Source organism: Lytechinus pictus, chromosome 10 (genome assembly GCF_037042905.1).
Source record: "Lytechinus pictus isolate F3 Inbred chromosome 10, Lp3.0, whole genome shotgun sequence".
NCBI lineage: Eukaryota > Metazoa > Echinodermata > Echinoidea > Temnopleuroida > Toxopneustidae > Lytechinus > Lytechinus pictus.
In genome coordinates, this window is record NC_087254.1 from 16,154,685 (window position 1) to 16,169,211 (window position 14,527).

Consider the following 14,527-nt stretch of genomic DNA (forward strand, 5'->3'; position numbering starts at 1 on the left):
TCTCTCGCCCCACCCGCACCCTTGACAAATTGTCCAAAATTGAGCAAAATCAGTATTTTCCAAATATTGCCCCCGAAACCCCCCCCAAACCGGCCGTCTTCGCTCCGAGGGGTCTTCTAGTATCCAAACGGGTCAATATACAGAAAAAAAAAAAAGATCCATTTCGAACAAATTTTCGGGTCTCTCGCCCCACCGCGCCCTTGATAAATTGTCCAAATTTGAGCAAAATCAGTATTTTCCAAATATTGCCCCCGAAACCGCCCCAAACCAGCCGTCTTCGCTCCGAGGGGTCTTCTAGCATCCAAACGGGTCAATATACAGAAAAAGAAGAAGATCTATTTCGAATGGATTTTCTGGTCTCTCGCCCCACCCGCGCCCTTGACAAATTGTCCAAAATTGAGCAAAATCAGTATTTTCCAAATATTGCCCCCGAAACCCCCCTAAACCAGCCGTCTTCGCTCCGAGGGGTCTTCTAGCATCCAAACAGGTCAATATACAGAAAAAAAAGAAGATCCATTTCGAACGGATTTTCGGGTCTCTCGCCCCACCCGCGATCTGGACAAATTGTCCAAAATTGAGCAAAATCAGTATTTTCCAAATATTGCCCCCGAAACCCCCCCAAACCAGCCGTCTTCGCTCCGAGGGGTCTTCTAGCATCCAAACGGGTAAATATACAGAAAAAAAAGAAGATCCATTTCGAACGGATTTTCGGGTCTCTCGCCCCACCCGCGCCCTTGACAAATTGTCCAAAATTGAGCAAAATCAGTATTTTCCAAATATTGCCCCCGAAACCCCCCAAACCAGCCGTCTTCGCTCCGAGGGGTCTTCTAGCATCCCAACGGGTCAATATACAGAAAATAAAGAAGATCCATTTCGAACGGATTTTCGGGTCTCTCGCGCCCTTGACAAATTGTCCAAAATTGAGCAAAATCTGTATTTTCCAAATATTGCCCCCGAAACCCCCCAAAACCAGCCGTCTTCGCTCCGAGGGGTCTTTTAGCATCCAAACGGGTCAATATACAGAGAAAAAAAGAAGATCCATTTCAAACGGATATTCGGGTCTCTCGCCCCACCCGCGCCCTCGACAAATTGTCCAAAATTGAGCAAAATCAGTATTTTCCAAATATTGCCCCCGAAACCCTCCCAAACCAGCCGTCTTCGCTCCGAGGGGTCTTCTAGCATCCAAACGGGTCAATATACAGAAAAAAAAGAAGATCCATTTCGAACGGATTTTCGGGTCTCTCGCCCCACCCGCGCCCTCGACAAATTGTCCAAAATTGAGCAAAATCAGTATTTTCCAAATATTGCCCCCGAAACCCCCCCAAACCAGCCGTCTTCGCTCCGAGGGGTCTTCTCGCATCCAAACGGGTCAATATACAGAAAAAAAAGAGGATCATGGGTGTCGATCACGGGGGGGATGGGGGGGATATATCCCCCCCAATATTTCAAGTGGGGGGATGGCCTGTATTATCATCCCCCCCCCAATAATTTAGGGTAGAAAAATTATAATAATGATGATGAAAAAATTAAAAGTTTGATCATGATAATTATAGTGATGATTATGTCATCAATCAGTTTGTTTCCTTCGCAATTTGTGTATATTGTTATTAATTAAAAACATTCTTTTTCAGGACTATTAAACAGATGGGTGGAGGTTTAGGATGAAAAAGAGTGAAATGTTTTTGTATATGATATTTTTAACACATGACATAAAAGGACCCCAACGAAAAACAACTTTTGTTGATACGGTGTTCCATCCCACCAGTGGTGAAAAAAATAATTTTAATACATCAATTAATTCAAAAGGGTGGACAATAAACGGGAGTAAAAGGGGGCAAGATAAATCGTCTAAGGAATGACCATATAGCTATTACATACAGTAATAGCTCTATGGAATGACGGTAAGCCCGATGGCGCACGAGAAGCCACATAGTTTGTAATTTGTGCTAGTCTTAATTGGTCCGAATCTGCATGTTATCATCATGCATTAAGAAAAAAGATATTGCCAGTCGGGTTAGATTTAAGAGAGACATTGTATACACAGAGGCGTCGATTCGGGGGGGGGGGGGCGATCACCCCACCAATGAAAATATTTGGGCCGGGGGAACATATCGTTTTGCCACCTCCCAATAATTCCGCATGTGCAACTAAAAAATAAGATTGTAATGCTACACTGAAACCAGCAAGCGAGATTGAGATACCAACTCGATTTTGATTTAAAATCGTGCTCAAAATGTCTGCTTTTCAGATTGGAATATAAAAATTTTCAGCTCGCGCTTCGCGCTTGCATCATTTCTGTACCAAAACCCCATACTTTTCATGATTAAATAGGTGAATAGAATGTCCCGCTTTCAGTTCTATACCTCAAAAGAATTCCCGCTTCGATTTGCAATAATCTTTTGATGGATATATATATCTTGTTCTTTATTAAAAGCGTCCATTAAACTGTCTTTTTTTTCCAGATCGAAATATCAAAATTTTCAGCTGGCGCTTTGCGCTCGCATCTATTGTTCTTCTAGATACCCATCTTAATCATTGGTACCAAAAATGCTTAGAATATCAAGCTTTCACGTCAGAATATAAAGAAATTTTTAGCTCGCTCTCTAGTGAGATTCATGTATTTATGCTCCTCATGAGTTACTACAAACAAACCTAAACAGGTACATTTTTCCTGTTTTCGTGTCATACTAAAAAAATTCAGCTCGCGCTTCGCGCTCGCATTGTTGGTGAGGGTAAGATATGTGTCTATTTCTCATGAGTCATATATATATGTATGCATATATATATATATAATATAGGCCTAGTGTGTGGGTGAGTTTGTTCGTTTTGTATGATCGAGCGCCTTTGGAACGTTGATTCATGATTCCCCCCCCCCCAATCTGAAAAATGGATCGACGCCCCTGTGTATACATCATGCTCAGTAAACAGATCACTATGCACATGGTCCAGACAATTTTTGTCATTTTTTTCTTTCGTATGAGTTTAGAATAGGCTTACTTGTAACACAAATTGAATTTTCAAAAAAAATTATATAAGTACAGTACACTACAACAATGAAGGAGTTTCCAAGAACACCATGCATATCAATTACTCCAAAATGTCCTAACTTGTGATTTTAGTGGGGGTAATGTTGAAAGATCCCCATCCACAAGAACTTTTGTGTGAATCATCCCCCCCAACCAAGAATACCGATCGACACCCATGAAGAGGATCCATTTCGAACGGATTTTTGGGTCTCTTGCCCCACCCGCGCCCTTGACAAATTGTCCAAAATTGAGCAAAATCAGTATTTTCCAAATATTGCCCCCGAAACCCCCCAAACCAGCCGTCTTCGCTCCGAGGGGTCTTGTAGCATCCAAACGGGTCAATATACAGAAAAAAAAGAAGATCCATTTCGAACGGATTTTCGGGTCTCTCGCCCCACCCGCGCCCTTGACAAATTGTCCAAAATTGAGCAAAATCAGTATTTTCCAAATATTGCCCCGAAACCCCCCAAACCAGCCGTCTTCGCTCCGAGGGGTCTTGTAGCATCCAAACGGGTCAATATACAGAAAAAAAAGAAGATCCATTTCGAACGGATTTTCGGGTCTCTCGCCCCACCCGCGATCTGGACAAATTGTCCAAAATTGAGCAAAATCAGTATTTTCCAAATATTGCCCCCGAAACCCCCCAAACCAGCCGTCTTCGCTCCGAGGGGTCTTCTAGCATCCAAACGGGTCAATATACAGAAAAAAAAGAAGATCCATTTCGAACAGATTTTCGGGTCTCTCGCCCCATCCGCGACCTGGACAAATTGTCCAAAATTGAGCAAAATCAGTATTTTACAAATATTGCCCCCCAAACCAGCCGTTTTCGCTCCGAGGGGTCTTCTAGCATCCAAACGGGTCAATATACAGAAAATAAAGAAGATCGATTTCTAACGGATATTCGGGTAAGGACTTTTTTCCCCTGATTGCATAAACTTTAGTATGCTTTCTTGCTTAATTGTTGTTCTTTTTTTTTTCCATCCTCGTCATCCCGGCTGTATTATATTGTCCTTGTCCCTTAATTTCTTTTTATTCTGATTTTTCAATTTAGCTTTTGGCTATTCATCTCCCGTTCTTTTTTTGCTCTTTCTCCCATTTTCCCGCCATACCGTGCCCGTGTCATTGAGTCATATATACATCTTTCGATTATATATCCCTCTCTTGCTAATCATACGCGTGATTAGAGATTTTTTAATTTCTCACATGTTCGTTCATTTCTTTTCCCGCTTTCCTTCCATTTTCCCTGTTTATGACTGTTCTCTCTTTTTGTCCATTTCTTTTCACTTTTTCCCTTTTCCTCTTTTCTTTCTTTTTTCTTTCTTTCTCCCTATTCTCTTTTTCCCGTTTTTTGTTTTATTTTCACGGTGAAATCCGCCAGGGGGCAGATTGCCCCCCCCCCCCCCGCCTGTTACGCTACTGATCTGCCGAAGGTACTGAATCCGATCCACTGATCTCTCCACTAACGATAGGGGAGAGATCAGTGATCCGATCCCCCGAATTGGAACACGATCCGATGGTGTCATAGGCGAATTGGACCGGGCAGCCGATCGGGTCCGGAGGAACTAATCGGCGGCTCTTTCGGCTCTTTTATCCGTCGATTAGTTCCGAATTTTGTTGTGTGATGCGATCGTCATAGCCGATTTGTTCCGACAAGGCGATTTGTTCCTATACGCCGTTCATGCAACTTTGACACCCCTACAGCAAAAATGTGAAATTCCAGTGGTCCTTTTCAACCAATTGGCTCCTCCAAATCAACCACACCCACAGAACAGTACAGTTGCCGATTTGATCGAGAATCTTATTTTAGCACAGTTCCAATTGATTACAGCTCTGTGGGGCCACCCCGGGGGGCCACGAAGCCATATTCACACTGATCGAGTGCTCCCTTTGTATGCCAGTGCTATTCGGGGTGTAAACTTCGATTTTGTATAGATCTATATGTCCATTACTCAAGTAAGAAACCGGCCGGGCAAGAAATATGATGGGATGGCGACTGGTGTGCTGAGGATGGGCGGGGTAAACACTGCTGCGCGCTCACCAAAACCCACAAAGTAAGTAGAAATATATATCAATATAAGAACTAAAAGCTTTGTAGTCCAACAAGACTGCCAAAACACAGGGAACTCTCAGTGACACCTCATTGAGACAAACACACATGCACATTTTTTGTTTTTCATTTTTTTTTTTGGGGGGGGGGGCTTTCGGGGCTGAGGGCCCCCGGGTAGTCCAAAAAGGAGGTGCCAACTAAAAGGAGAAGGAAATAGATAAAAATAAAAGGGAGAGAAAAAAGGGAGATTCGAAGAAGATCGCAAAAAATGGGGGAAAGTATGAATGAGAAAAGGGGGAAAAATAAGAGGGAATTAATGGGGGAAGGAAAAAGAAGGGGGACAAGGGGGAGATTCAAAAAGGTTATAAAAGAGCGTGGGCGGCCATTTGAAGGGTGACCTGTAAGGAGGTGCCGAATTGATAATGTTCGACCTTTTGGCGGCAATTTGATGTTTGGCCTGGGGCGCATTCATGTGGGGGGGGGGGGGCAAATTGATATTAATTTACTTAGGGGGCATCAAATTGACCTGTATAAATGAGGGGCCGCCAATATTGACCTTAAACTCGGAGGGGGAGGGGGCTTTAGTTGGTGCTGACATAAGCAAACACACACACACAGGTGTCCTGGTCGTAGCTTCTTACGATCATCAAAGCTTGGCGCAAATTTATACTAAGCAGCTACAAGTTTTGTATTGTCATTTTTTTTTCACTGATCATTGAAGTATATATATGGCACCGACGTTCTGTCCGCGGGTCATTTCTCACGCTATATATTTCACCAAATTTATACATATGAAGAAAAAGGAGAATAATATAGTCAGGGGCGGCGAAAGTGGGAGGGGCACGGGGAAAAGGGAGGCACTACCTCTTTTGAAAAGTGAACTTAAAGGAGAATGAAACCCTTGAAACTAGCTGAATCCATATCAAAGAGAAAAATCAAAGAAACATATTGTTGAAAGTTTGAGGAAGATTGAATGAATAATAAGAAAGTTATGAGCATTTGAATATTGAGATCACTAGTGCCATGTAGATCCTCCCATCGGCATTGCGACCAAGATCTGTGATATCACACACGTACAACTCCCTCATTACTTTAGTACTTATTTCACTTATATTCTCACTTTTATAGAGTCTATCACAAGGTTAGGTGTTTTCTTTATGAGATGACAAGTACAGAGGTTTCACAACATTATATCATTGATGAATCGTTTGTCATATGATTAGAATGAGCAAAAAGAGATGTTTTGGGGTATATTTTCAGTGTCCGAATGGGAGAGTTGTACGTGTGTGACATCACAGATCTTGGTCGCATTGCCAATGGGAGGATCTCCATAGCATTAGTGATCTCGACATTCAAATGCTCATAACTCTTTTATTGCTAGTCCTATTTTACTCAAAGTTTTGTTGATCTTATTCTTTGATTTTTCTGCTTTCACAAAAGCTAACTTGCTCCAAGAGTTTCATTCTCCTTTAATAAAGGGGAATCCAACCCAAATGAAAACTTGTTTTTATAAGGAAAAGAAAAATCGGACAAGTTGATAGGTGAAAGTTTGAACAATATTGGACAAACAACAAGAAAGTTATGAATTTTTAAAAGTTGTAAATATTGGTAATCACTATACCCATGGAGACTTCAAATTGGCCGCATATGGGATGTCATAGTGATGTAAGGCAAGGACTACTCTTTCATGTACTCTAATACATATTATGGCTAAAATGTCATTTTTCCTAAAAGTTTTATTTCAAATTATATTTTTCTTTCATGTGGACATAAAACGATATACTACCTGGGTTATATTTAGAATACTGCCCCAGGGGAATGGGTACTTAAAGGAGAAAACCACAAATCCCTGATAATAAAGTACATGGCCTATGGGAAAGTTGTCCTTGCCCCTTGTTATAATTTACTTCCCCAGTTGCCAATTTGAAATCTACATAGTATTAGTGATCTCAATTTTAAATCAGCTATAACTTTCTTAATGCTTGTCCGATTTCTTTCAAACTATCACCATTCTGTTTAATTTATTTTTCTCCTTCCCAACACAACATGTTATGGCCAAGGCTGGATTCCCCTTTAAAACAAAGAACAATTTTAAAGAAAATAGTCTACTACATATCTACCCCAGAGGAATAATGAGGCAAAAGTTTTGAGGGGGCAGACTTGGTGTACGAATTTTTCTAAGCTGCGAGCTAGCAAAATGTTGACTTTAATAAAATATAATTTGTGATATATAGATTTTGACACAATTTTCAGAGAATAATATTTGTCAAAAGGGGTATTGTGTGCAAACAGAAACCCCCATGCCTAAGGTAGTGCGAGATGTCCTCGCATTAGATAAAAAAATCATGGTCCATGTTTACAATAAAAAAGTAAAGTGTAATTGTTTAAAAACTAGCTCCAACTAAAAAAAAAGAGACGTGACAGGGGCCGCGGAACGGTTTTCAAAGTGGGGGGGGGGGGCTGAGCCAAAAGTGGGGGGCTGACCATGCTAAAAATCACAATCATATGGTAATTTTTACGTTTTTGTACACGGTTTTGGAAAAAAGTGGGGGGCTGAAGCCCCCCAGCCCCCCCGTTCCGCGGCCCCTGCGTGGTACGATGCCGTATGTCAACCGCCCAGCGCTGCAATATAAAGTGTAGCCTATTAGTACCGTGTACAGGGCTGAAATACCTCTTATTAAGACCAACATTTTTAATTTCAGACAGAATTATAGAAATAATCGGTTCTGTGATAAAATTACATTAAAAATTACACCAAGATATATACAGTGCGTCCCACAAAAAACGAAACCGAGATTTATCGATGATTTATCATAACTTAATCACAAATACAATAGACAAATGACCTACCATTGTAAAGTTTAGAATCTCCTCTTTCATCTGAAATTACTAAGATTATTTCTCATTCACGCATGAGTGAGCAAAAACAATTTGAAGAGGGGATACCAAAAAGTCATTTGGCGGGCTGTATCTGGGTTTCAAAAAGAAAACCACATTTTTATAAAGTTCAATATCTGCTCTTTAATTTGATACCTCAATTACAGAAAATGGTCAAGAAATAACAAAGTTCTGGTTATTTTAAATAAGGCTTGAATTTCAATAATTTCATAAAATGAAGAGGTTTTACAGGCTAGCGTTCAAACTCAATCGACACTCCGTTTTGTTGACGATCAGCCATGCATTAAGTATTTTGTTAACCATGCGATAGCGATGCGATGCGATGTGATGTACATGTGAAGTCCAGTAGTACCTGTTGTGTGATACTGAAACTAATAACTGATGAACTGTGCTAGATCAATGTCATTCAGTATCTCTGCCTTTCGCCCGTCTATGCCAGAATTTTTTTTTTGTGCAGCAGAAGCAAATTTCAGACTGACATAGATTGTGTATTAACTTTTCTTCACTTCAGTACTAGCTCTGCTTTTTTGTGTGCAACAGGACATCAGTAACCTGGGAGTTACTACTCACACTACCTTTCATTTAATTCCTTACAAGCACTAGCCAGTTATTACCTGTCATTCATTTGCCTGAGCTACTTGTAGGTGTGCATCTGTGTATCAATAAACCAGGAAATCTCTGACCTTTATTTACGCAAGCTATATCCACATACATGTAAAGCAGATGCTTTGAGGTCACCATTGTCAGAGGCTCCGAGATAAACATTCTGTGTGCTACTGTATACATCTCGAGTATACTTTTATAAATAATCATGGCTTCACTAACAAGTACTATTTCTGCCTGCTCATCCCCATGTCTGGATTCAACTGTGGGTGTGAGTGAAGATGTTGCGACTACTCGAAATTACTCTCTCAATGAGACAAAAGCCATCAGGAAAAAGATGGATTCATGTCATAAGGAAACAATATTCCAACTTAAAGACAATGGAAAACAGTTAGTTGTCACATGTAGCACAGCAATGTATGAAGCTCTTAAACTTTGTATGTTCACTTATTTTAAGGATCTAGAAGGCAGAAATACACAAATAGCAGTTGAGATAAAAGATATCAAAGACAAGAAAGGCTTTCAAGTGGAGCACACTATTCGCATCACTAATCGGCTTGCTAGAACAGGAAACCCTGGTCTGCGCACCAAGTATGTGATCAACCTTTATAATACTTCAAGTCGTATCCTTGCTAATGGAGGTTGCCTTAGTCTATTTCTCAAAGACCATCTCCCTCATATCCTGAAGGAGATTGCTGATAAGGGCAGCCGCTCTATTTCTGAGGAGAACGCACATCTTCATGAACTTCTTCAAAAGGCAGTTGCTTCCTCAGGACATAGTGAGTCAAAGATTCCACTGAGGGCAATATCGGCTTCTTCGTCAAAAAGTAGGGTGTCCTCCAATAGTGCTGGGATAGATGTTACAAAGACAAAGGAAAGGAACCCAGATGAGACAAGAGCGTCCACTTTAGATGTTGAAGAGGAATGTCCTTGCTTGGAAGATGACCGTAAGCTTCTCTGTCCGGCCTGCCTGACACATTCCTGCCTAGATACTATTGAGTGTGAACTCTGTAACTCCTGGTATCATTTCCAATGTTCACATCTCTCTGAAACTGAGTTAGCCAAGCATTCTGCCAACAAATCATTATCCTATGTCTGTTCAGCTTGCTCTAATCTGGACCAAAATCCTACTCTTGGAAAGGTATCCCGGAGCTCCTCACCTCCTCCTGTTGTACATGTATGTGACTCTCCAAGTGGGAACTCTGACAATGTCAGCTCTGTTATTAATATAAGTGATTCGGTCTCTAATTCCAAGGAGTCCACTTTTCAAGATAGCAGTGCCACTGTGTGTCAGTCACCGAAAGACCCAAAGGTAACAATTATGCAGGTTTTAAGGACTTTGGAAGAAGCTTCTACTCCTGGAACATGTAAGTCCTGTAATGTTGGACCTTCCTCAACCTTTGGTAGCCTGTCTGAGCATCAGTCCACACAAACAACCTCAAACATAATGGAAAGATCCCCTAGACTACATGTAGCTGATGCGTTTACGCAGGTACATGTATCTTCAAATTTAAAGGAAAGGTGTGTACTGGTGGATGCATCCACTCAGTCTTCTTCTCCTCCCCCTGCCTGTAGAGTGTGCCCTAAACTGGAAGGTATTGCTAACAACCGGCAACAAGAAATTAAGGTGATTCGAACTGTCAATGAGAACTTGCAGAAAGATAATGAAGCTTTGTTGAGCTCTGTTAAGTTTTTAAAGAAGGAGCTAGCTCAGGCAGAGGATAATCTAACCACAGTTAGGCGTCAGCTGAGTCAGCTCAGTGAAGGTAATCGGGCTCTTATCCATAGTAATCAGCAACTGAGACTTACCTCAGAATCTCTTCAATGTCGTTGTGACCATCTCACTGCTTTGTGCCTTAACAATGGCCTTGAGGTACTTGGTGAAGAACAGACTACAGCAGATCCGTATGTAAAGAAGACTTACGACAAATACTCAGTTCCCACTACCACAAGTAATAGGTTTGGAGCCCTCTGGGATGAAGCTTCTGATCTCTCTGGTGATGACTGTAATGCGGAGCCAACTCAGATGAGGAGCCAAAGAACTGGTGCAAAACAAAGGCGTAGAAAATCCCATGAAGGGGGTTACCCCTCTCCACCACAACCAACAAGGAAGTGTACTACACCAAAGAACCAAAGAACTCGGTTGAATACTCCAAGACCCACAGGTTCAGGAGCCCATTTAAGAGTTACACCTCCATCTAGACCTGGTCATCACAACCCCCAGAACAACAGAAACAGGACCTCGCATACGTTAAGACCAGAAATATCAAGATCACAACCCTCATTCGCATCACAGCAGCCCTCACCTCCAACCCAGACCAACAGGAACAGGATGTCACATACAGTACAGGAAAAAAGACCAGAGGTGCCAAGACCGCAACCCTCATTGGCACCAGAGCAGCCCTCACCTCCGACTATTTCACAGGAACACTACCCCCTCTACTCAACCGTGTTGAACAGGAACAAGGTATACTCTAATCACTCCATACCCACACAAAGGAGAGATAGCAGTGTAATTGGCAACAAGTTTTGTGCAGATGATAACTCAATGTCTCCTCCATCGAACCAGGTTTTTCGGCACGGTCGGAACAATCAAATAGCTGCACCGATAATTCTCCGAGCAGCGTCAGCTGCCCTAAATCTTGTCCTGTCAGACCCAACTATTCCACAAGTCAACAGCCTCCTTATACAGAGTCACCTACAGGTCATTCTACATCATGCCCTTCTTCTGAATCAAGAATCTCGCCCCACCAGTCTCACAACTCCTCCCAGCAGCCATCAACACAATCCCCTCCACGTATAAGAATTTTGTCGTTCAACATGAGAGGTTTTGAACCAAATAAGTTCTACCTTTTTAAACTATTAGAGTCAGTTGATATTGTAGCAGTACAGGAGCATTGGCTGCAGAGCTTCTCAGAACACAAACTTACTGAGCTTAAAGACACCCATATTGTTTATGCCAAATCTTTTGATAACGGATTGTCCAGCCCATCACTCACTCGTCGTGGAAAAGGTGGTGTAGCCCTTTTCCTTCATCGCCGTTTTCAAGCAGCCTGTGCCATTGTAGATACCACATCCAACAGATTGCTGTGTGCACATATTTGTGATAAGGACTGTTCTGGGAGTTTACTATTTGTGAATGTATATATGCCCTCTGGAAGTAGTGCAGCTGACCATGCTGAATATGCTGATATCCTGACAGAAATTTCGTCCCTAATTGGTCAGTACCCTAGTGCTAAAGTAATACTTATGGGAGACTTTAATGCTGATATCACAGGATTGCCTTCTTCTTGGAACAGGAAAGCCCAACTATTGCAGCATTATCTCACAGAGAATAGTTTGGTTAGTATGATGACGATCTACCAAAATTCCAGTGATTACACCTACATGAGTGATGACGGATCAAAGAAATCCTACATTGACCACATCATTACTCACTCTGCTAATGTAGGCTCATTCTTCGAGTACATGGTGGTTCCTGAAGACCCTCTCAATACCTCAGATCACCTGCCAATACAAGCTTCATTCATGTCCCACTTGCACCCATGTAAGGAGGCGAGACAGGAGATTAACATGACAAACCACAAGTATAACCATATTCGTATTAAGTGGAACCAGGCCTCTTCGCAAGAGATTCAGGAGGTATACTCAACAGCTATTGACGACATCTGTGACCAGCTTTTGTCCAGCCTACCTGATGAAGCCTCCTTGACAGGAAAACATGCTGAGTACATGCTTAATACATTATCTCAAGCGATGTTGAATGTGAGCATGAGAAATCTGCCATATGCCTCTGGTAAGAAGCGTAAGCGTCAGAAACCTGAATGGAGCACATCAGTTGACTCAACATACAAGGCCATGAAACTCTCTCGGAAGAAGTGGAAGCTAGGTGGCAAAAATAGATCACAAGCAAACCCTTTGTGGATAAGATATAGATCGGACAAGGCAGCTTTTCGTAAGCAGCTCAGGAAACAAAGGCATAACCTAGAGAGCAGCCGGCTTCTACAAATTGAGAGAGCCAAGAAAGGGGACGACAGGCTGTTTTATAAGTTAATCAAGGAAAGAAGATCTCGTGCAGATGCCTCTCCTGTGGACACACTCATAGTCAATGGTAAGAGCTACACAGGAAAGGCTACCATTCAAGGTTTTGAAGAGTACTTCAAGATGCTATCCATGCCCAACCCTGGTAATAATTATCAATCAACCATTACTGATACAGTGGAGAAACTGGCTAATGTAATCAGTACATGTACTCCGAACCAAAGACCTTTCACAAGAACGGACTTAGATAAAGCCGTAGGACAGCTTAAGAAGAACAAGGCTGCTGGAGCTGACCAGATATCGGCTGAGCATGTGCTCTTTGGTGGTGAAAAGGCGAGAAATCTTCTTTTAGTCCTTATGAACACCTTTGTTGCTCACAGCTTCATTCCAGATGCCTTTAAATATGGAATTATTCTACCACTACACAAGGGGAATGGTAAACCTCTCACTGATATCCCTCTTGTTACAGAGGAATAACCCTGTCATCTACTTTCTGCAAAGTATTGGAGTTGCTTATAAAACCCAAACTTATAGAACAGCTTCATCAAAGAGGGATCCCTGATGAGCTACAGAGTGGTTTCCAAGAAGAGCACTCCTGTTCCTTAACAGCAGCCTCTCTCAACCTCATCATCGAAGCTAATACTAAACATGGTAGAACAACGTATGCATCATTCCTCGACGCTGCCAAGGCATTTGACACAGTGTGGCACGATGGTCTTCTTTACAAGCTCTATCATGATGGGGTGACAGGTTATCTGTGGAACATCCTTTTTCAGCTGTATCAAGGTCTTCTTGGAGCTGTTGCATGGAAGGACAGACAAAGCAACTGGTTTCCTATCCGACAAGGTGTACGTCAAGGAGGAATCCTCTCTCCCCTTCTTTATTTGATCTACATCGATGGACTCATACAGAAGCTGAGGAAGAGTGGCATAGGCTGTAAAGTACTTTCCAGATACACAGGAACTCTTGTGCTTGCTGATGACGTAGTACTCCTCGCCAACCTCCCTGAAGATCTACAGCGTATGCTTGATATTGTCTTGGAGTACACCAAACAGTGGCACTACACCATCAATCCCTCCAAAAGTGCTGTAGTGATTTTCAACCTAGGACGTAACTCTGCAGATTTCCAATGGCACTTTGGTTCAGACATCATTCCTGTTCAGGCCTGCCATCCTCACCTTGGTGTCTTGCGCTCCTCTAATAAACTGAATCGCACCCATGAGATCTTTCAAAAGGGTAATAAGGCCCTGTACAGCTTGACAGGTACTGGTGCTTACCGGAGTGGTTTGTCCCCTGTCATTGTTTCCTCACTGTGGAAAACATTCTGTACGCCCAGAATGTTGTACGGAACTGAGGCTCTTAACCTACCGGATAGAGATAAGAGGGCCTTGGATGTGATGCAGAGCCACCTTTTCAAAAAGCTACTTGGTCTTCCAAGGACAACTGCACAGGAGGCTGTTCCTTTGCTTACAGGGATTCCCCTTCTATCTGACTCAATTAATCTCCTACATCTGCGTCTTTTGGGAAAGATTATCTCTCTACCTCAGGATAGAATTGAGCACAGGATCTTTTCGAGTGTTGTCTGCCAGGAGCCTACTATTCCTACCATTAAAGTCCTCAAGGTTCTTCTAGAGAAGTACAATCTTCCATCTCTACCGGATCTCCTGCAGCAAGGTTGCTCGTATCTGACATGGAAGAAGAGAGTAACAAATGCAGTGGAAAGTAAAGTCCTTGCATCCCTCTCCGAAGAAACCTCCCTTAAGTCGTCCCTTCTTCTGTTCCATGATATTGACTTGGTGCTTCCCTATCTTGTATTCCCGTCCGTCATTCACCCTGCACATCTCCGGATAGCCATCAATATGAAAGCTCAGCTTCTTACCAGCACCTATCTCACCCAAAGTCGACTGTGCAA